A 21344-nucleotide genomic window follows, 5' to 3' on the forward strand; every position below is an offset into this window, starting at 1 on the left:
AACCAAAGCAAACCATTCATAAAGAAGTCCAAAACAACAGCAACAGTTCCATATAACTGAGACTGTGAGGAACAGAATCTATAAATACAAGAAGCTACTTATTCCAATGAGTTTTTGGTACCAGCTGATTTGATTGTGGGTCTTTGTCTTCATTACTGTTTATTTATTTTGGTTAATTTTATTTAAATCTTTTGTTTGTAGATCTCTATTGTTTTGATGTTATCATTTATTTCTTAGCTGTTGTGTGCTGCCTGGAATCCCTTGGGTCTACAAATGCTTAATATTATAACGTAACGTAACGTAACGTAACGTAACGTAACATATAATCTGTCAGGAAATAATGATAGTACTGAAGAAAGTTCTCCTCACTCCACTTGCCACTCTGGTTTCAGCAAATGGAGCTGTTACCTGTGCAGAAGTTCCTCTTGTCACAGCAAACAGCCACTAATATTTTTATCATCCAACCATTTTTCCAGTTCTCATCTAATTTGGCAGCCAGCTTATGGATTCCATGCTTTGACTATGGATAGGTTTATTTACCATACTAAGCCTAATCAATGTTTCCAGACCAGACTAGCTGAGTTGAGCCAAAATAATCCAAGCTATGTTATGAAATAGTGTGATACGTGAATTTAGCTTCTGGGTTCTCTTCCGGATCTCCCATTATTCAGTGTCATTGGATAAATATGGGTTCCAGGGAGGGATAAAAATTCTTATTTATTTTTGTTACTCTGTGCATAATTTTTATAAACCTCTCTATTATATTGCTTTTTATTCTCTTTCTCTTCCTATTCTGAGAAGTTCCAAGTATAATCTTTTACACATGGAATCGCATTTGAGGTATTCTCAATCCATATTTGGACTCATCCTTAAAGTTTCCATCAAAACGATGTAGAACTCTTATGTTTTACGTCTTCCATTGTGAAATCCTCTTTAACCAGTTCATGTCCTTTAGCCATGACTTCTCCTCTTATCCCATGATTGCTAGGTGTGCTCTGGGGTCTTTAAAGTAAGATTTCCTTAAAAGTAAATTATCAAGTACAAAATGCCAACCCCAAATGTCACCATGCTTACTGACTCCTTCAAAGATCTCTGAAGTGTTAATGACATGACTTACTTTTGCAGAAACCATGTTATCATTTTATAACAAAGTCATTAGTAACATTGTCTTTCCCCAGAACAGAAGTCAAGATAATTAGCCTCTACCGTCTGCATCTCCACTGGATCTTCTTTTAAAAACTTGTTACAGATGGCATTTTCCAGTTCTGTAGTCCTCATTCTTAGAAATAACTTACACTGTTTAGAAGTTACCAAGTTCACATCTGAGTATTCCTTAAAAAAAAAAAAGGTGGGTGAATATAATTCCGATCCGGTTATTTAAATTACTACTAGTGGGGGGAGGGGGGTGCCAGAAATAAGATGGACGGATATATATATACATGTATGTATGTATGTGTATGTATATGTATGTGTATGTGTGTGTGTGTATGTATGTATGTATGTCTATGTATATGTGTGTATGTGTGTGTGTGTGTGTGTATATATATATATGACCTTTTGAGAGGTTTGATCATGCCCCCCACTGGGTAGATGCTGCTATTATCATGTCATCTGCAATAACAGGGACACCTGCTATGTTTTGGAAAATCTCTGCAGTTTTTAATGTCAAAACACTTCACTGCTTGATTTTATGCCAGAAAACCTAGGCACTGGCATTTAAATCTTGTTTAGAGACTGTTAAAGCAGCACAACGCTGATGATCCATTGTCTAATCTTATTGGGTATCTATCTCTGTCATCTCAGGAAAAGAACAATCTCATTCTTAGCCACCTTATATTACGCATTGGCTATTTTTGGTACAGCTCATTTGTTTATCTATCTGGATTTAAATTGATGTCTAGGATATATGCAAGCTTATTTTTTCTTTCCACTCAACTTAGAAAAAAAAATCAGATGGTGGGGAATATTAGTTTTGCTACATTTCTGGGTCCAGTACTAGAAATATGAGCCAACAATCACACAAATGTGGGATGGGAATTCTTTCTCCCAATATGTCTCTTCCCCACCCTTTACTCTACTTTCATAGCACTTGGTTCTTGTTTCCATAATTGTGTAACTTTTGAAATTTCCCACAATTAATACCTTGGGATTGCAATTTCCAGAATTCCCAGCCATCTTGGTTGTTGGCTGGGCTGGCTAGAGTGGTCCCAACACATGTGGAATGCAACTGATTCAGAAAGGCTGCTGTAAAGTATATACAGGTAGTCCTCACTTAACGACCACAACTGGGACTGGCATTTCAGTTGCTAAGCAAAGTGGTCATTAAGCAAATCTGACCCAATTTTACCATCTTTTTTGCTGCAGTTCTTAAGTGAATCACTGCAGGCATTAAGCAAATCACGTGGTTCCCCATTCATTTTGCTTGCCAGAAGCTGGCCAGGAAGGTAAAAAATGGTAATCATGTGACCACGGGACACTGCGACAGTCATACATGCGAACTGGTTGCCAGGTGCCCAAACCATGATCACATGACCACGGGGACACTGCGACAGTTGTAAGTGTGAGGAATGGTTGTAAGTCGATTTTTTCAGCACTATTGTAAGTCTGAACCATCACTGAATGAATGGTTGTTAAGTGAGGACTACCAGTACATAGGATTTCTAGATTTAAAGATATAATGTGTTTACCCTTAATTTAAAGCACTTTCACACTACCAATGTTCCAACTTTGCTGATAAAGAAGTCCAAACCTACAGGCCAATTTGTCTGCAGGGGAGAAAGATAAATAAAGTCAAGATGGCAGCCATTTCCAGGAATAAAATAGACCAGTTTTTCTCAACTTTGGCAACTTGAAGATGTGTGGATTTCAACTCCCAGAATTCCCCAGCCAGCCCAGCCTTCATCTATTTCAGCATATCTGCTAGTGTACATTTTCTGATTTTTATTTTTATTTTTTAATAGAGCCAGGCCATATAGAGGTAACAAATCCACTGAAATTCTCCCCACTCCCTACTTCCTCCTTGCCATTGTAAAAGTCTGTTGTGTGTGCCAGCAATTTAACAGCTTGGTGCTTTTCTTAATAACTGTGGCCATGGCTGCAGTGTCTATATGCCAGCTAGGTTGGGGAAGTGGGGTGGGAGCAAAGGAAAATAAGTTCTAAACAATGTGTACAAGAAGAGACAAGTTTCAGGAACGGGATGCTGATCTGCGGGGTGATGGATGCAGGTGGGTGGGTGGGTCTATGTGAGGAACAGCTGACTTGATCCTGGGAATTGGCGGTAAGGGGAAGGCAAGAATTGCCACCAATAATGAACCTTCTACAGGTACAACAAGCACTTCACAAAATCTGAAAACTTCCTAGCTCAAAGGAAAAGTCAGTTTAAAACTGAATTTGCTGCTATTTCCAGCAAACTAGAGCAGAGTATGTGATTCAGGTCATCAACACAGATAGCATCCTGAGAACAGGTGAGTGTGGTGTGGATCCCAGAATGATTCCTATAATCTTTCTGGAAGTTCTCTTAGGTAGCAATGGATACCATTTTTCCCCCTCACTCTTCCCTCTTTCTTGTCCCTAATATTCTTCTTCCCTTGCTCTTCCAATAAAGACCACCTAACTTCTGACCAATGAAACAGATACTGCAGCCTATCAAATGCTTTCCTACCTCCATCTGCTTTATTCTGTCCCTGATCAGCAGCCAAATTTGTTGTTTATCCCACTTTTCTGAGCTGTCAAACACAGCCAATGATCTGACCTTGGTTTTGCAGATTAGACTTCAGTAGATCTCGCTTAAGAGCCTCGTGTGGCACAGACTAGTAGGCGGCAGTATTGCAATTGAAAACTCTCCCCACAACCCGAGTTCAATCCCAGCGGAAGCTGGATTCTTGGGTAGCCGACTCAGGTCCACTCAGCCTTCCATCCTTCCGATGTCGGTAAAATGAGTACCCAGCTTGCTGGGGAAGGTGATGCCTGGGGAAGGCAATGGCAAACCACCCCACTCTATAGTCTGCCAAGAAAACATCGCGAAAGCGGCGTCCCCCCAAAGGGTCAGACATGACTCAGTGTTTGCACAGGGCACCTTTCACCTTTCACAGATCTCTCTTAAGAGCTGTATCATTCTCTTCTTTCTGCTCCCTTTGCAGTAGTTTGGCAAATTGAAGTCCTGTTAAGACAGTTCACTTGTATAGTCTGGTCCATCCTGATAGTTCTGGAAAGTTTTCTTTACTGCGGAAAAGCAATTGCACTTTTTCTGATTCTGGGTCTGAAGCTGGAACTAGGTGAGGCACCACCAGCATAGATCAAATGGCATCCTGATCATAAACATATAGGAAGGGAATAGGGAGGGGAATAATGGTTTAAAAAGAGTTGGAATATGTCCACAGCTGTTTTCACACACCAAATCTTAGCTTGTGACTTCAACCTACTAAACCTAACACTAAACCTAACCCTCTTTCTTCAGTTTTTCCTCACGAACACTGAATATGTGCCAAAAAGGCATTATCTACTGTGATGAGCATCTTTGTTTCATATTGAATCTGAGTCTAAGTTTCTTTAGTATTCTAAAAACCATTTCACCAAAGATGGCAACAGGATTAGGAAAAAGGCTGTTTATCACAGATATGGGCAACTTGGTGTCTTTCAGATGTTGTAGACTCCAAATTTCATCAGCATCAACAAAAATAACCAAGGAGAAAGGACTATGGGAGTTGTAATGAGGGCATAAGGTTGCCTGCCCTGATGAACATCATGGGATGTGGTATTTCTACTACACCAGTCCTTAGGCTGAAACACAATGCATGATTACCGGTTGAATACAATGAAGTATAAACATGTTTAGAGTTTGTTTGTTAAAGAACTGTTGCTTACATAAGTCAGAATTTCTCAGGCTCAGTTGATCATAGGTAATATGGAAGTGAGACTCTTGGTATACCTTGCAGATCTCTTTAAGACAGCTGAAGGGGATGCTGAGCTGAGGTCATGGAAACCCGGTATAAGCCTATAGAATGTTACTATTTCCGTACAGCATCCCATGAATGGCTACTTTTAGGTGTTTCCACAAATGTGGCATCTCTTGCCTTTCCTTCTAATGAATAATATATTTCAGATGGGACAGAAGGGACAGGATAATCCACAGCACCATCCGTAAAATGATGTTTATACTGCGTTCTTGTGTGACAGATCATGGGACTTCATTTGAAATTAGGATTTGATAATGCACGTCCCTCCAAAACCTCCTCAGGGCTGTTCATTCTGAAGGGATGGTTAAAATGAGGATTTTATACAATTTAATGGGATTACACAGGGGATGGATTTGGCCCGACAAGCTGTGTATATAATGATAATCAACTCCAGTTGGATGAATTTTGCTCTGTGAATGGCTGGCAAACTTCTTCAGCTAGCTGAAGTGATGAGCATACAGGATTGGCTATCCTGTTAATATGCAGCAAATGTTTCCATTAAATCTTCTGACACAGTCCTACAGGAGTTTAATTTAGTACTCTTAACAAATACAGAAACTCATTTGAGCGGTAACAGTATTTGATTTATTAAAACAGTCATAAGCATTTGTCAGTAGCCACAGCTTTGTAAGCAGTCAGACGTTTAGCTCTGTGCTTGAACTGACAGCAAGACCCTTGATGTGGGATTAGGATGACACCGGTTGGGTCACCCTCTGAATCACCTCTCAAGACCATGTGATTAGATTGCTTGGCAGGCATGGAATAGAGGATTCCCTTTAACATGAATGGCAGATCAGCCTTTCCTGACCTGACCAGGTGTGGTGTCCATTTCTATAATCCCAAAACAGCAAGGGCATAAACAACCATCTGAAAGTATCTATGTTTCTCAAAAACCTTGGTCAAACTGTTCATGGACTGCATTTCCCCAGTCTATAGATGAAGGTTTCATATAATTAAAGATCCTCAAATATTATGCACAGGATGGGGATCCCTCTGATCTTTTAGATGTTGCTGTATTACAGCTCCCTGTGTACATCATTATGGTCACCCTGGCTGCAGCTACTGGGAGGACCAGAGGGTCTCTGCTTCTGATCAAGAGAGTTTAGTCCTTTATGGAGAAAAGTGTGATTTACTTCTTGGTATCTCCAGACACCAAGGTTCACATGTAAAAGGGTTATTAAAAAAAAGGGGGGGGGGTAGCAGTCTTCACATGATCTTTGCCCAACTGCCAGTTGAGATGGCTTTGAGCAAGGATAGTTTCATCACCTTATTTGCTAGTTCACTGAACTAGACAGAAGAAAGTTTTGGATTCAGCGAAGATATAAATGTAAAGGTCTGATTAAGATTATCAGAAATCTGAAATATCCTGCCACATGTAGGCCAATTTATCGATCTGTAACACTCCATGCAAAGTCCTAGGTGAGATAAAACTGAAAATTTTCTAATAATTTAATGAATAAATATATTATTTAATTTTTAAAAAAATCAGGCTACCTGATATTATTGAGTTTAGGGGTGAAATGTCAAGACATAAAAACAGGCTACCTGATTTTCCTGAGGTTGGGGCTGAAATAGGTAATAAAAACAGAAACAAACCTGAAACTGGATGAAATTTGTAGATTTGCAGTACAGTCCTAACTGAGGTGGAGGAACGAAATAGCAGCTCTTCCCCTACTTTCAGACATAACTTGCACTTTTTCTCCCTGATGCTCAGTGCAAATCTTTGCTTTTGAAAATACCCCCCTCCAAACCAATGATGGAATTAATTACTACATCCAGCAATGGGATCAAAGGATTTTGAAATTCTAGTCCGCCCCCATAACGTCCCACTTTTGAGTTGAATATTAGTTACTGCAACTGGGAAGATCACCTGAAGTACGTTTGTGGCTAGAGTGCTTTCTGCTGGCACTCTTCGGTGTGTGGGGTACGCATGATCCTCTCTCATGGAGCTGTTCTTCACAATAGGAGAGGACTTCTGTTTCTTTTTTTAAAAACATTTGCTGAATTAAAATAGTTCACAAATGTCTAAAAATTACCGTTTCATGGCATTTGCAGATTATTCTTTTACTAGAAATGATGTAGAGCTCCCATACCAAAAACCTCTTTCTAGCATTCTGTAAGTTTCTTGGCACACATAGGCCTATGGTTTGAAAGGGAAAACAGCATATACCCAAAGAGCTAAGGGCGGGTTAATTGCCATCTTCTGTTGTTGAAGGCAGGTTGAAATGGGGTACTGTGTAGTCACCAACAATTGAATTGACTTAATGGCACCAACTTACTGCCAAGCCAAACTGGCAATGAAACTGAGGAAGCCATTCTGATCACCAGCTCTGTATTACTCCCTTGATCTTTGCTAACTGTCCAAATCCACTTTTTTTTTTAGATTTGTCATCTAACTATATATATATATAAGATCAATTCAAATTTAAAAAATATGATCCCTCTACATTCTACAGGGTTAACTAAACAAACACACAACCAAACAAATGACTTCTGAAAACTCCATTCAATTTGAACACATTTCTACTAAATATGTGTTCAATTCTGCTATTAAAATGAATGCAATGGAAAGGAAACCTTGGCAGGCTAGAGATCCAGATTTCAAGACCCTGGTTGGACATCATAGACTTTGCTTTTCCTAAATATGTACTGCCCCTGACAATAAGCTGGAGCCTTGCTATACAATGGATTTGCTGTTTCAATAAGAGATAATATCAGATACAAGGAGGACTTACTCCCTGCCCATTCCTGGAGTAGAAAGAAGATCATTTCCCATTTGTGCAGGCACAGCAGGTGAGACTATTCTGGATGCCAACATCAGCAAGGTTGGGATATTGGCATGTCCATGCCTGTAAAACACGGCAACAATTGTTTTCCTTTTACTTCTCCAGCAGCTCTAGGGCAACAGGCCCAGTGCTAACAAGCAGCACATATTAGGGCCAAAATGCTTTCACATCCAGCAGGCTGCTATCAGTGCTGCCAGCTCTTCATTCAGTCAGGGAAAAGTGCCCCCTCTGCTACCTTTGTTACAATTTACTGGATCTTTTTCACCTGCTAACTCAAGAGGTCTCTCTTTCTGTTTTCAGAACAACTTTAGAAAAATATGTGGGAGTCTCCCCACCATGTGTGGTAGGGGGTGGAGATTTAGACTTCATTTTATTTTTTAAATAAATTGTGAAAACATGCCCACTGAACATCCCATCCTCAGCAGTAGTCTTCCAATACATAGATAAATATGCCTTTTAAGCATTAAAACACACACAGCATTCTTCCTGGCTAACAGGAAGCCAGATGGACTTGTGCCATGTACTCCAATGTTTCATGGCCCTTCAGTGCATACCACAAACATTTGGTAGAATCATCAGAACTTTACAAAAGGAGGAGGAAGAATAATGCTAAGGCCCATCCTTTCTATAGAAGCTCAGTTAAATATTCTCAGGTTGATGCTTCTTATTCCTGGCCCTGTGAGGTTGTATAGGAAGCCATTAGTGCTGAAATGCAGAATATACAACTTACGGGAAGAATGGGACATTGGCAGACTTAAGCCTGCCTGCCTGCCTGCCTGCCTGCCTGCCTGCCTGCCTTCCTTCCTCTACAGGATTGCTTCAATGCACAGGAACGTTCAACCACTTCAGAAACAATGCAAGATTTAGCTATTTCATCTGATTTTTGACTATGGAATTTTCTTGGCTGCTGTTCTTTTAAGATTTGTTGGACTGCAGACATTTTCTTTTCCTTATCAGCTATTTTCAGGATGAGTGTTTAACAGAGATGGTTTTTAACCCTTCTTGTTCTACCTTCATTTTGTTGCAAAGTGTTGCATATTTCATTTTTAAGGTTGTGAATCCCCAGTGCATGTAGAAAAGTGGTGTGTTGGTGGATTCAAATTAACACGGCTTGAAAATAATTATGTTGAGATAGCCATTTGTACACATGTCCTGGAAGAGAGGAATAAAAAGCCAGAACAAACTGGAAAAATATAGACCACTCCTCCCACACTTGGACTGTTTTAGATCTTTCATCACTTGGATTTTTATTCTTTATTTATTCTTTATTTTTATTTCTATTTATAGTATTTTTATTGTATTTTATTATTCTGATGGTTTTAATCATTTGTTGTAAACTGCTCAGAGGCCTCCGACAGGAGGAGATGGGCGGGGATAAATTAGATAAATAAATAAATAAATAAATAAATAAAAAGAAGTTGACTGTAAAAAATATCAAGCTTGTCTTCCCAAGGATGGAAATAGACCTGCAAGGAGCCGAGAAGATTGAAAAGGAAAATACTAGCATCTTTCAAATATCCAAGAGGAGGCCACAGAGCATAAGTCAAGACCTGTTCTCCATCATTCCAGAGTGCAGGTCAAGGAAAAATAGGTTTAAGTAACAGGAAGGTAGATCCAGTTGAATGTTGGAAAAATGCAGTAACTTTCATACTGTTAATGTTAACTAATTTAGTGAGGTAATGGGTTTCCCTTCATTGGATGTGTCCAGGCAGATGCTAGATAGCCATCTGTCAGGGATGCTTTAATTTGGATTCTTGCCCTGAGCAGGGAATGGGTCTTGTTGGCCTAAATCAGTGTTTTTCAAACTTGGCAATTTTAAGGTGTGTGGACTTCACCTCCCCGAATACCCAGGCATACTGGCTGGGGAATTCTGGGAGTTGAAGTCCACACACCTTAAAGTTGCCAAGTTTGAAAAGCACTGGCTCAGCTGGACCCTTCTAGTTTCTGTGACTCCCATACCCACAGAAGTCTTGGAGAAGCTTGGAGGGGGTGAAACTGACAACAGTTCCTTCTGTTTCACTCCTCTGCATGGCAGGAGACTAGCCAAGTGCTATGTCCCTGAGGGGAAATAAAATGGCTCACTTGAGCTCACAGGGAGAGGGAAGAGTTTCACCAATAACAGAATAGATCAACAACAGCCTCCAACACTGAGGAAAATAAACTGATGCAGAGGCAGAAAAAGGCTGAGTCAGTTCTTGAAATGAACTAATATTGTCTGATCAGTGGTGTCTGGAGTCAATTTAGAACTGGCACAAAGTTATTGTGAAATGCACATAAAATGATCCGGTGGAAGCAATCTAATTGAAATATAAGGACTTGAGTTTTATAGCATTGCTGCCTGATTTTTAAACAGTTGCAAGCACCATTTGAAACAAAAAGCAGAGCTAGGTTGGATCAAATCAAAAGTGAGCATCTTCATTTAGTGCAAAGTTTTCCTACAAGTAAATTGAGATAATATGGCTACAACTTGGATTTTAAAAAAGGATTAGATAAATACATAGAGGATTAAAATAATAATTTCTTTATTACTGTACCTCCAATATCACAGGGACAGATGAGTGGAGGAATATGGTTGTGTTCATGTGTTGCTTGTGAAGTCCCAAAGGCCTGTGGGAAACATGATGCTGGACTTGAAATACCTTTAATCTGACCCAAGTATCTCTCACATTAAACATTTTCTTCAGCAAAAGCCCCTTAGACTACAGATTAGTTATTAAAATGCAAACGCAGGACCAAGACCCCAACTCTGCTGCATACATACTCATTTTGCAAATGGTGAAGTCTAGAATCATGACAAAGAATTTGCACAGTACAATTCATGTTTTCTAATGCTGTCCCATATAAAAATGCACTGCAATGCACTCAAATGGGGAACATTTGAACTATTCTGCAATTTCAGTGCTACCTTCTGTCTAAATTTGCTCCATGTATCAAGAGCAAGCAGGCAAATGATAAGAGTTACCTGAAGCATCTAGATCAGATTTGGAAAATCTAAACCAGAGCATAAAAGGCAGCTTTGTTGAATCTGAGCTAGAATTCTTCAACCAAGGAGAATCAAATTCCACCGATGGGATAAAATGTTTGGTGCACATTCTTCATGGCTCCTTCTTTATGATTTGATGCTACTTGTGATACAACCCTTTCTCACTTCCCTTCTTCGTCTGTGTTTTCTTAGCTCAGAGGCATACTTGGATTCAGTCCTAGAGATGTATCTGATTTCCAAGAGCTCATTTGAACCAAAGCAGCTATTTCTATAGAAAGAGGCTTTATAAGGAGCAGTGACAGCAAAGCAACACAATAGTTCCTTTTTTTCCCCAAATAAGTTCTTGGAGGAAGGGAAGGCCAAGCTGGGCAGTCCTTCCAATGCGGCCACATCAATGGAATAAGAAGAGAGCCTTTTATTCTTCCTTTAACCTGTGATTAGAAAGAGTTCTACCTTCAGTTCACTGCAGAGCTGTAAGGCTGAAAGCCTCATCTCTATGTTTATTTGCAGGGTTTTCTTTTTGGTAAATTAAAAGCTTCCCTGCACAAAATCCAGGAGGGTAAACAAATCTAAGATCTCAGACACCCCATTTCAGGACCATCTTCACACTAATACTTCATACTAATGAATAGTCTAGAAACCCTACAAGTTCACTTCAAATCTAAACATGAAGATCAATTTGGTAATTTTTAAAATACAGTACAGTATATTAAATATATAACAGAAAAAATATGAAAATCAATTAGGTAAGGAAAAGAGTGTGAAGAGAGAAATGGATAAAGCTACTATCCTGATATAATGGACAAAAATATATAAAGTTGCCTTCAAGTTGAGCTCAACTTCTGATGACTTCACAGATACATCCATGAAGCTTTCTTGGCAACAACATGAAAGTGGTTTGCCACTGCCTTCTACCAGGATGTTTTTTCAGCTATAGCCTTGGTATTTCCATCCAAGTATTAATCAGGCCTTACTCTGTTTAGTTCCCAGTGCAACTGTTGAGTCAACATAATGGATATTTAAAAGCAACTTTGCAACGTATCTGGGAGAACAGAAGTGTCTCAGCCTAATTCTGAAATATGGGCATCAGTCGTGTCTTCCTGGGTGGGTATTCAACTGGCAGGGCCTTTTCTCCTCACTCACTTCCCACTGAATGATCAGAGGCTCAGACAGGTTCTCCTCTGATTCCTTTCTCTTCTGGAGTTGCATGATTTCCTTCCCAAATCATGTTTCTTCCACCAGTCCCAAAATATTGTAAGGGAATCCAGATAGTACCTTTCCATGAAAATCAACTTTCAAATCATACAGTTGTCTCTTATTGATTGTATTCATTACAGTAATCCTTGAACAAGAATGATCACCATGCTGGTCCATGAGGACACACACACACACACCCCGCACCAGCCACAGTTGCATAATGTGACTGTCACAAAAGAATGTGATAATGTTGAGTTCCCCAGAACTCTTCATCAGGGCAGCTGGTTCAAAATCTAAGATGATGGAACAAAAACAGTTCCAAAGACCGACCAGGTATGGTTATAACAAAACCTGGAGTTCTGAGTCAGTCTTGAAATGGAGATTGCACAGACTGAATGAATTAGTCACCATTAGAACATGTGAGTATCAGATTACACCTTGCATTCTGGGACAAAGAAGCACAGGCTGACCTTCTCAGGTCTGAAAATGCAAAAACCAGCTGCATCCGTGAGTTTTTCCATGCAGTGAATAAAGCACCCAGTGACCTGGTATGCAAGAGAACAAAACTAAAGAAAAACATGATTTTGCCAATCTTTCTCCAAAACTGCACTAAGTTTATGGGGATATCATATTTCCCCAAACGCCAAATTCCAATTCATTGTGCTCATTGACAATCTGTATTAGAGTGCCCAAGAAGAGTATTTCCCGTATGACAGCAGTAGTAACTACCAACCCCTTCTAACCATGCTTGCAATCTGAGACTCTTTTTTAACATTCCAAACATTTTATTGTATTTAATCATTTTCTGAAGTCTGTGCATCTCCAGCTGTACAACTCCAATATGAGAGCTCTAATATAATACTACTTTAACAGAACAGGTGAGTCTTTAGAAAGCTTATCTCAAATGGCTATCCCTCCATTTTGTGAATTCATTGTTGAGCTTCATTGGTTTCAATTATAAATGTTCTTTGGAGGCTGTGTGTTGCATCTCCTGTCCTGGAACACAAAACTAGACTGCCTTTTTTAAAGGATTTGGGGGAATCAGTTATCAGCGCAGCTATTTCCCTGTTGCAAGGCTGTCTCCTCTCATCTGTTCAATGCAGATGCAATCTTTTCATTAACAAAGGGAATCACATGAGAGATGCATTCAGAGTTACCTCCTGGGAACTGACACATATCTCTGTGCCTTCCATTCTAAGTGCAGAGATGCATCCACACTATGTACCAATAGACTTGGGAAACCTCTGTTGTCTTGTGGGAAGCTTTACCTTTAAAACTCCCACTTTGGTATTAAAGCTTTATCCCAAAGTAAAGAAATGTGGGCCAGTATTTTCCTGGATCATCAGGGGTCTTAGTCATGAATATAGCTGTCACTAGAATGAACAAAAAGTCTAAATTAGCTATGCATTGGCCATAATTGTCACATGGCTTGATCATTTAGCATGATGGCTGCAGGCTGAATGCTGTGACTGATGCCATGGGAAACCATTGCCTTCTAAGTTGATATTAAGTGATTCAAGACTTTGAACAAAGGACTTGATTTGTGATGGGTCATTTGAATCACTTGATACTATAGTCTAGTACTCCAGTTCTCCTTTTATGTTGGACTTTAACTCCAACAGATCCTCAATCAAGTAGCCATTGATTGCCAGGGAATTATGGGAGCTGAAGTCCAGCACATCTGGAAGATACCAGGTTGTTTGGAAAGATGTTTGCAAGTTCATTTGGGAAAGAGTTTGGAACTGACAGTAATTTTCCTCTCTTGTTTTAAGTTAGTAGAACAAGTTGCTACTACTTGTTTTCAAGAGGCTGATTATCTCTTATCATGCTGAATGGTTGAAACAGAACTATGCTGTTACAGAAATTTATGCTATAATTTGTATTGGCTTAAGTTACTACAGTATCTGCTCATTCTGCATGGGTGGAATGATTGTTAAAATGACAGCTTATATACTATTCTTGTAACGTAGATCCAGTTTAGCAGGCCCTGATGGCTTGAAGTTTCGGGGATCAGAAGGAGCTACAGGCCTTTTCCTGTTGCTCCCTGCTGGTTGGAATACATCCTGATATGGACACCATTTGCTGCTGCTCATTACTGGCACATATTGCAATGTCCCCAAATCTCTGTATCTCTTTGAGCTGTTATTCATTAGTTATTTACAGCATCACTGGAATGGCCTGGTGTCATGCGCTGCCTACCTCCGAGTAATCCACAGACGCTGATTCCGTGAAACAGGCTCTGGTTTACTCGCAGTGTAGATACAGTATAGGAAAAAAGCTGAGAGTGACAGGAGCGCGCCGGTGCGGGGTTTAAATACCCCGCGCCGGTCAGCGCCCCCTCACTCGCGGTTACGTCACCCCCCTTTGTCCAACACGCTGTCCTGCCGGTAGGTGAGGGGTTGCGAGGCCCCGCTGGCGTTCCGGGATCGCCCATCATCGGTTTCCCTATTCCTCCTTCGTCAGCTGGGCGATCTCCGTTGCGTTAGCGCTAACAGCTTGGGTGTGCCTCGCGATCCGTTTAGCCATTGTCTCTTGTCCTTCAGTCTTTGTAAGTTGATGGCTACTTATCTTGAGCCCCTTCCCCTGTTTCCTTGTTATTGTCATGTGTGCCATTGCGCTGATGTCTTCAGCTCAACGGCACTCATGACATACTGCCCCCTGTCCGAATAGTGCCCCCCCCCGATTTTCTGGTTTTTTACCAGGAGAGCTGTCAAAATGGGTTTTTTTTTTGGTTTTTTTTTAATTTCCCGCCGGAGTGTTTTTCGCCCCTCCCTTTGTTCCGCCCTCTACCACGTGTCTCTCTAGGGTGTGTTCTTAGTGCGCATGCCCAGGTCACACCCTGGGCGTGCGCATGCTCCGGCCACACCCTGTTTGTTTGGCTCAGTTCGACGAGGAGAGAGGCGTGGCTGGTCGGGTGCTTATCAGCTCCAGGTAGGGCCCTTATTTTTTATTCTAAGTGCGTCGCCTTTGTTATGTGTGCTCCTGGGCGTTGCCCCCAGGATGCACTGTTGACTTGCTTGCCACTCCCCCGTGGGCCCGGGGCGGGGGGAGGGTGCTGGCGACCGCTTGTTACTGCCTCGTGGGCCCGGGGCGGGGGGGGTGAGTCCCGGGGGGGGAGGTCCACCCAAGTCGCGGGCTTGGGGGGGCCCTTTCCCTTGGGGCACGGTAGGCGGGGGGGGCCGCGGGGGAGGGGTTATGCAGGTGACGGTTTGCTAGTCTTGGTTTTGGCTTGTTGGGGTATGCCCGGTGAAAAGCCCGGGTCAGGTCAGGCGCGTTAACGTTGTGCGCCGCCACCCATTCTGGGTGGGGGAAGTGTTTCCACCTGACCAAATAGTGTAAAGTTCCCCGTTGCCTGCGAGAGTCGAGTATGTCCCTTACGTCAAAGTGATGTTGCCCGTCGATCATCACCGGTGAGGGCAGTGGCGTGCTTGGGTGCCATCGAGAGGTGGTTGCCGGTTTCAGGAGGCTGGTGTGGAACACCGGGTGGAGTCTCCGTAGGTTGTGTGGCAGGTCCAAGCGTATTGCCACCGGGTTCACTATCTGCGTGACTCGGAACGGCCCGATGTACTTAGGCCCCAGTTTTTTCGAGGGTTGGGGTGACTTTAGGAATTTGGTGGATAGGTAGACCATATCCCCCGCCTGGAACGTCGGTTGTTGGCGCCGGTGCTTGTCGGCCTGCTCTTTGTAGGCCGCCTGTGCATCCTTCAGCGCTGCCGTGATTATTGGCCACGATTCCGCAATCTTCTGTCCCCAGTCACTAGCGTCCACCTGGGGTTCCGGGGGTTGTGGTAGCTCCGGTATGGGGATGAAGTCGCGCCCCGAGACTACCTCGAACGGAGTTTTCCCCGTGCTCGTGTGGACGGCGTTGTTGTATGCGACTTCGGCGAACGGGAGCAGTTCGGCCCAGTCGTCTTGATGATAGTTGGTATATGAGCGTATGAATTGCTCTAGGGTGGCATTGAGGACCTCTGTGGCTCCGTCCGTCTGGGGGTGCCAGGCAGTGGATAGGGCCTGTTGGGTCCCCGTCAGCTTTAGGAAGGCCCGCCAGAATTTAGAAGTGAACTGTGTGCCCCTGTCGGTCACCACACATGCGGGACATCCGTGTAACCTGTACACGTGGATGAGGAAGAGTTTGGCTAGTTGTTGTGCGGACGGGACCGACGTGCAGGGGATGAAGTGGGCCTGTTTCGAGAAATAATCCTTCACCACCCAAATGGCCGTTTTCTTCTGGCTGGGTGGGAGGTCCACTATAAAATCCATGGAGATTTCCTCCCATGGGCGGGAGGGTTCTGCCACCTGTTGTAAAAGCCCCGCGGGTTTGCCTGGTGCCCGTTTGGCCCTGGCGCACGTTGGGCAGGACGCTACGTATGCTTTCACGTCTCGTCTTAGCACGGGCCACCAGAATTGACGCCTTGTTAGGTGTAGGGTCTTAAGGAACCCAAAGTGTCCCGCTTGCTTGGCGTCGTGGGATCTATGCAAGATCGCTTGGCGTTGCGAGTCCGGGACATAGATTCTGCCTTCCCCCCATGCCAGGTCCTGTGCCATCGTTACCTTGTCGGGGTTTGCCAGGAACCAGGGGTCGGTTTTGAGGGCGGCGGCGAGGTCCGTGCATATCCCCCCTGGTAGTTGCGGTTGGCGTCGTCTGGTCACAGGTTGTCCCGCCGTCGGTTGCGCCGTAGAGTCGAGCTGCCTCCGAGCGCCGCTCCAGGTGGTCACGGCCATCCCCAGTTGAGAGGCGGATAGGACCGTCCCAATGGTGTCTGGGGTGGGCTCTTCGTCTTGGGGCAGTCGGGAAAGGGCGTCGGCCAGGAAGTTCTTTTTACTTGGCATGAACTTCAGCTGGAAGTTGAAGCGGCTGAAGAATTGGGCCCATCGGACCTGTTTTGGGCTGAGGCGTCTGGGCGTTCGGAGGGCCTCGAGGTTCCGGTGGTCGGTCCAGACCTCGAATGGTTGGGTGGCTCCCTCGAGTAGGTGTCTCCATGTTTCTAGCGCCGATTTTACCGCGAAGGCTTCTTTCTCCCAGACGTGCCATCGCCTTTCTGTCTTGGAAAATTTCCTCGACAGGTAGGCGCATGGTTTCAGGAGTCCTGTGGGGTCCTTTTGGAGTAGGATGGCCCCCAGGGAGAAGTCTGAGGCGTCGGCTTGGACCACGAACGGCCGTTCTGGGTCCGGGCGCGCGAGGATTGGCTCCGTGGTGAACAGCGCTTTCAACTTGTTGAATGCGGTCTGGCACGCGGGAGTCCAATTCAATACTGTGCCCGGGTTCTTGGCGCGTCGGGTGTCCCCCACCCCTTTGGTTTTGAGGAGGTCTGTTAGGGGGAGGGCTATCTCTGCGAACCCCTGGGCGAATGACCTGTAAAAATTCGCGAAGCCGAGGAAGCTCTGGAGTTGGCGTCTGTTGCGGGGGCGTTCCCAGTTCAGCACCGCCTCGACTTTTGCGGGGTCCATTTCTATGCCGTCTCCGGAGATTCGGTACCCCAGGTAGTCTAGGCGCGCTTTATGGAATTCGCACTTTGTGGGTTTGGCATAGAGCTGCGCCCTTCTGAGTTTGTCGAGGACTTCCCTGACTAGGGTCACATGTTCCTTGTGCGTTTTAGTGTAGATAAGGACGTCGTCTATGTAGACAAGGACCCCTTTGAACAGGTGTTCATGCAGGACCTCATTGATGAGCTGCATAAACACCCCGGGGGCCCCCGCGAGTCCGAACGGCAGCACTTTGTACTGGAAGGCGCCTAGGGGGCAGTTGAACGCAGTCTTCCATTCGTCCCCCTCCCTGATTCGGATGCGGTAGTACGCCTCGCGAAGGTCCAGTTTGGAGAAGACTTTGCCCGTGGACAGGTGGGCGAGCATGTCTTTCACCAGGGGTAAGGGGTATTTGTTGGACAGGGAAGCCGCGTTTAGGCCCCGGTAGTCGGTGCAGAGCCGTAGGGTGCCGTCTTTCTTCTCCTGGAATAAGACGGGGGCTCCGACCGGTGAGCATGCTGGCTCTATGAATCCCCTCTCTAGGTTTTTATTGATGAACTCCCGGAGGGTTGCCATCTCCTTCGGGGTCATCGAGTAGATCTTCGGTCTAGGTAAGGGGACGTCGGGCAGCAGGTCGATCCGACAGTCCGTCTTGCGGTGGGGGGGTAGTTGGTCAGCTTCCGCCTCTCCGAAGACCTCGGAGAAGTCGGCGTATTGTTCCGGTAGGTCTGCTGTGGTAGCTGCGTTGTCCTGTGTAGTCGCCTCTGCTCGTCCCACAGTGGGGTTGGTTCTGCCCGCCGGAACTGGTGCCCGATACTCGCCGTCGCCAAATGTGAAGGTGCGGGTCCCCCAGTTGATGCGCGGGTTGTTTGTCACGAGCCATGGCATTCCCAGGACTGCAATGGGTCGTCCGATGTGGGTGACGACGAACGATGTGCGTTCGGTGTGAGTGCCCATTTGCAGGGTGACCGGCTCGGTTTGCATCGTGGCTGGTTTCCCTCCCGCTGTTGAGCCGTCCAGCTGGTGGAATGCCAATGGCGTGGGGAGGGGGAAGCAGCGGAGGTCGAGTTTGGCGACTAAGTCGGGGTGGATGAGGTTTTTTGAGCACCCCGAGTCCACTAGTGCCGCGGACGTGGTGGCTCTGTTGCCGGCAGAGAGTTTGATTGCCGCCATTATCACGGAGCTTTCGCCGTTCCGTCGAGGTGGTCCGCGCTGCTGTCCCACCGCCTGCCTCGCAACGCGTTTCAGGGCAGGCGGGGAGCGTTTCCCACCGGCTGGTCTGGGTCTACATCGTCCTCTTCCCCCCAGTGGGCATCCCAGCCTTCCTCTGGTGTCGCTGTGGCTCCGGTCATTCGGCGGTGAGGGGGCGGCGGCGGGTTAAGTGGTTTGGGGCTAGTTTTCGAGGTGGGTTTAGGCACACTGGTCGGCGGTCGGTTGGCGAAGCAATCTGCCGTCTTGTGCCCTAGTTTTCCACACCTCCCGCAGGGCCCACAAATAAATTTCTTCCTTGGGTATGTGGGGCCGGCCGTCCCCATGTGTGGTGCGGGTACCTTTTTGCAGGTGTCGTTCGTGTCTTCCGTAGTTGTCATGAGGAAGGTGCGGTGCGCGTGTTCTGCTTTCCCCGCGAGGTGGATCCACCCATGTAGAGTTTCTGGGTCGTCGCGGTAGAGGGCCCATTGAAGTACGTCGCGGTTGAGCCCCCTTTTGAACATTTCCAGCAGGGTGGTCTCGGACCAGTCGTTGACCTTCCCCGCGAGGGCTTTGAACTCGAGGGCGTAGTCCGGGACAGTGCGTGCGCCCTGTTTAAGTCTTTGGAGTTCACTTTTTGCCCTCACTTTGGCTAGTGGGTCCTCGAAGTAGCTTTTCATCTCGTTGATGAAGGCGGGGAAGTTGGCGAGGGCGGGGGAGCTGGACTCGTACAGTTGGACGTACCAGTCCGCCGCCCGGTCCTGTAGTTTGATCGCCACGGCAGCGATCTTGTCCGCTTCGGAGTCGTAGGAGTGTCCGTGCCTCCCCATGAACTCCCTGGCGTTCGTGATAAAGAACGACAGTTTCGCGGGGTTCCCATCAAAGAAGATGGGGAAGTCCTTTGGGGCCCGGGCGTTTTGTGCGCCCCTTCCTCTCGCTTCCCAGCCTGTGGTGTCGTCCGCCTGGGCCGTTTGTTGACCTTCATTTGGCCTGTGGGGGTTCGGCGCTTCGCTCGGGGTGTGGACCTGTGCGGGGACGTCGTTGGGTGGCGCGGGGGGCATCAGCGACTGAAGCATGGTCCGGAGTTCCTTCAGTTGGGTCTCCATGGCCGCGAGTCTAGCTTGTGCGTCCTCGTCCGCGATCCGCGCCGCCGCTGGGGCCGGTTCCGTCGGTGTGTCGGCGGGGGTGGGTTGCCGGTGGGGTTCAGTCTCTCTCGGCCGTTGGTCCGCTTCCTCCGCCGTCTGCTGGGTTGCTCTGTGGGGTGCGGGGTTCTCCGCTGGTCTCGCGAGGTATGTTGCTCCCTCCCGTGGCCGGGTTGCCTCCATCGCCATCTCCCCTTGGGGTTGGAGCTGAGGCTTGGGTTGGGTCGGGTGGGCGTCCATGGCTCCGGGAGTCCGCGGTGCCTCTGGCCTCGATCGGTCCTCCTCTGCTTCTTGCCGTGCGGCTCACCCCCCTTGTCCGCATCGCGCCGGCCTCCTCTTCCTGGTCTTCTCGCCGTCTACTCCTCCTGCGGCTCGTTATCGTCCGGTGGGGCTCGGCGAGGCTGAGTTTATGACTCTCAGCTTTATGTCATGCGCTGCCTACCTCCGAGTAATCCACAGACGCTGATTCCGTGAAACAGGCTCTGGTTTACTCGCAGTGTAGATACAGTATAGGAAAAAAGCTGAGAGTGACAGGAGCGCGCCGGTGCGGGGTTTAAATAACCTGCGCCGGTCAGCGCCCCCTCACTCGCGGTTACATCACCCCCCTTTGTCCAACACGCTGTCCTGCCGGTAGGTGAGGGGTTGCGAGGCCCCGCTGGCGTTCCGGGATCGCCCATCATCGGTTTCCCTATTCCTCCGTTGATTGCTGTCAGCTGGGCGATCTCCGTTGCGTTAGCGCTAACAGCTTGGGTGTGCCTCGCGATCCGTTTAGCCATTGTCTCTTGTCCTTCAGTCTTTGTAAGTTGATGGCTACTTATCTTGAGCCCCTTCCCCTGTTTCCTTGTTATTGTCATGTGTGCCATTGCGCTGATGTCTTCAGCTCAACGGCACTCATGACACCTGGCAACCCCAATTTTACTTCCTGTCCTTATGAAACAATCCTTGTCTTATCCTCAGACCATTATTTTGGTGCTGCAAACCACTAACCAGCAACAAAATGCAGAAGAAAATGAAGAGAATCAAAACAATGCATCATATGCCAACCAATCTTTCTCTTGGCATAGCAAGGATTGGCTTCCATTAAGGATTACTACTAAGAAAAGGCTCTATGACTTGTGCAATTGCTCACTGACTGTATCCTTGAAATATCCATAAATAATGTCAGAGGACTTAGATCTCTATTGACACACCTAGATTTGGGGGGAAAGTGGGAAATTTTGAGTAAAAAATTATCTTCATGAGTTTGCTTATATTGCTAATCTCTTGTTGATGTACTATTATTTATTAATTTAAATAAACACCTTTGCTTGTTTGTATCTTGGAGGCAGGGAGAACTGATATTGTCAACTCCCCCTGCTAGACCAGACAGGAAACACAACCAGATGAGCTACTTCTACTTTATTGTAAGGCTACATTAACAGGATCTTGGAAGTCTGAAATTACAAATCTCCCACCATCTCTTTTTACAGCCCTGAGTTTCTTTCTCTGTCTGTTATGCAGCTGCAGGCTCCCCCAATCCTTTTATCTGATCATTCCCTAGGGAGCATCTCCCAAGGTCATTCCAACATACCATTACAGATATGTAGATACCCAAATTGGGATCCCCACATTTTCTTGAGTGGGAACTAAA

The sequence above is a fragment of the Candoia aspera genome, chromosome 2 (genome assembly GCF_035149785.1).
Source record: "Candoia aspera isolate rCanAsp1 chromosome 2, rCanAsp1.hap2, whole genome shotgun sequence".
Taxonomy (NCBI): Eukaryota; Metazoa; Chordata; class Lepidosauria; order Squamata; family Boidae; genus Candoia; species Candoia aspera.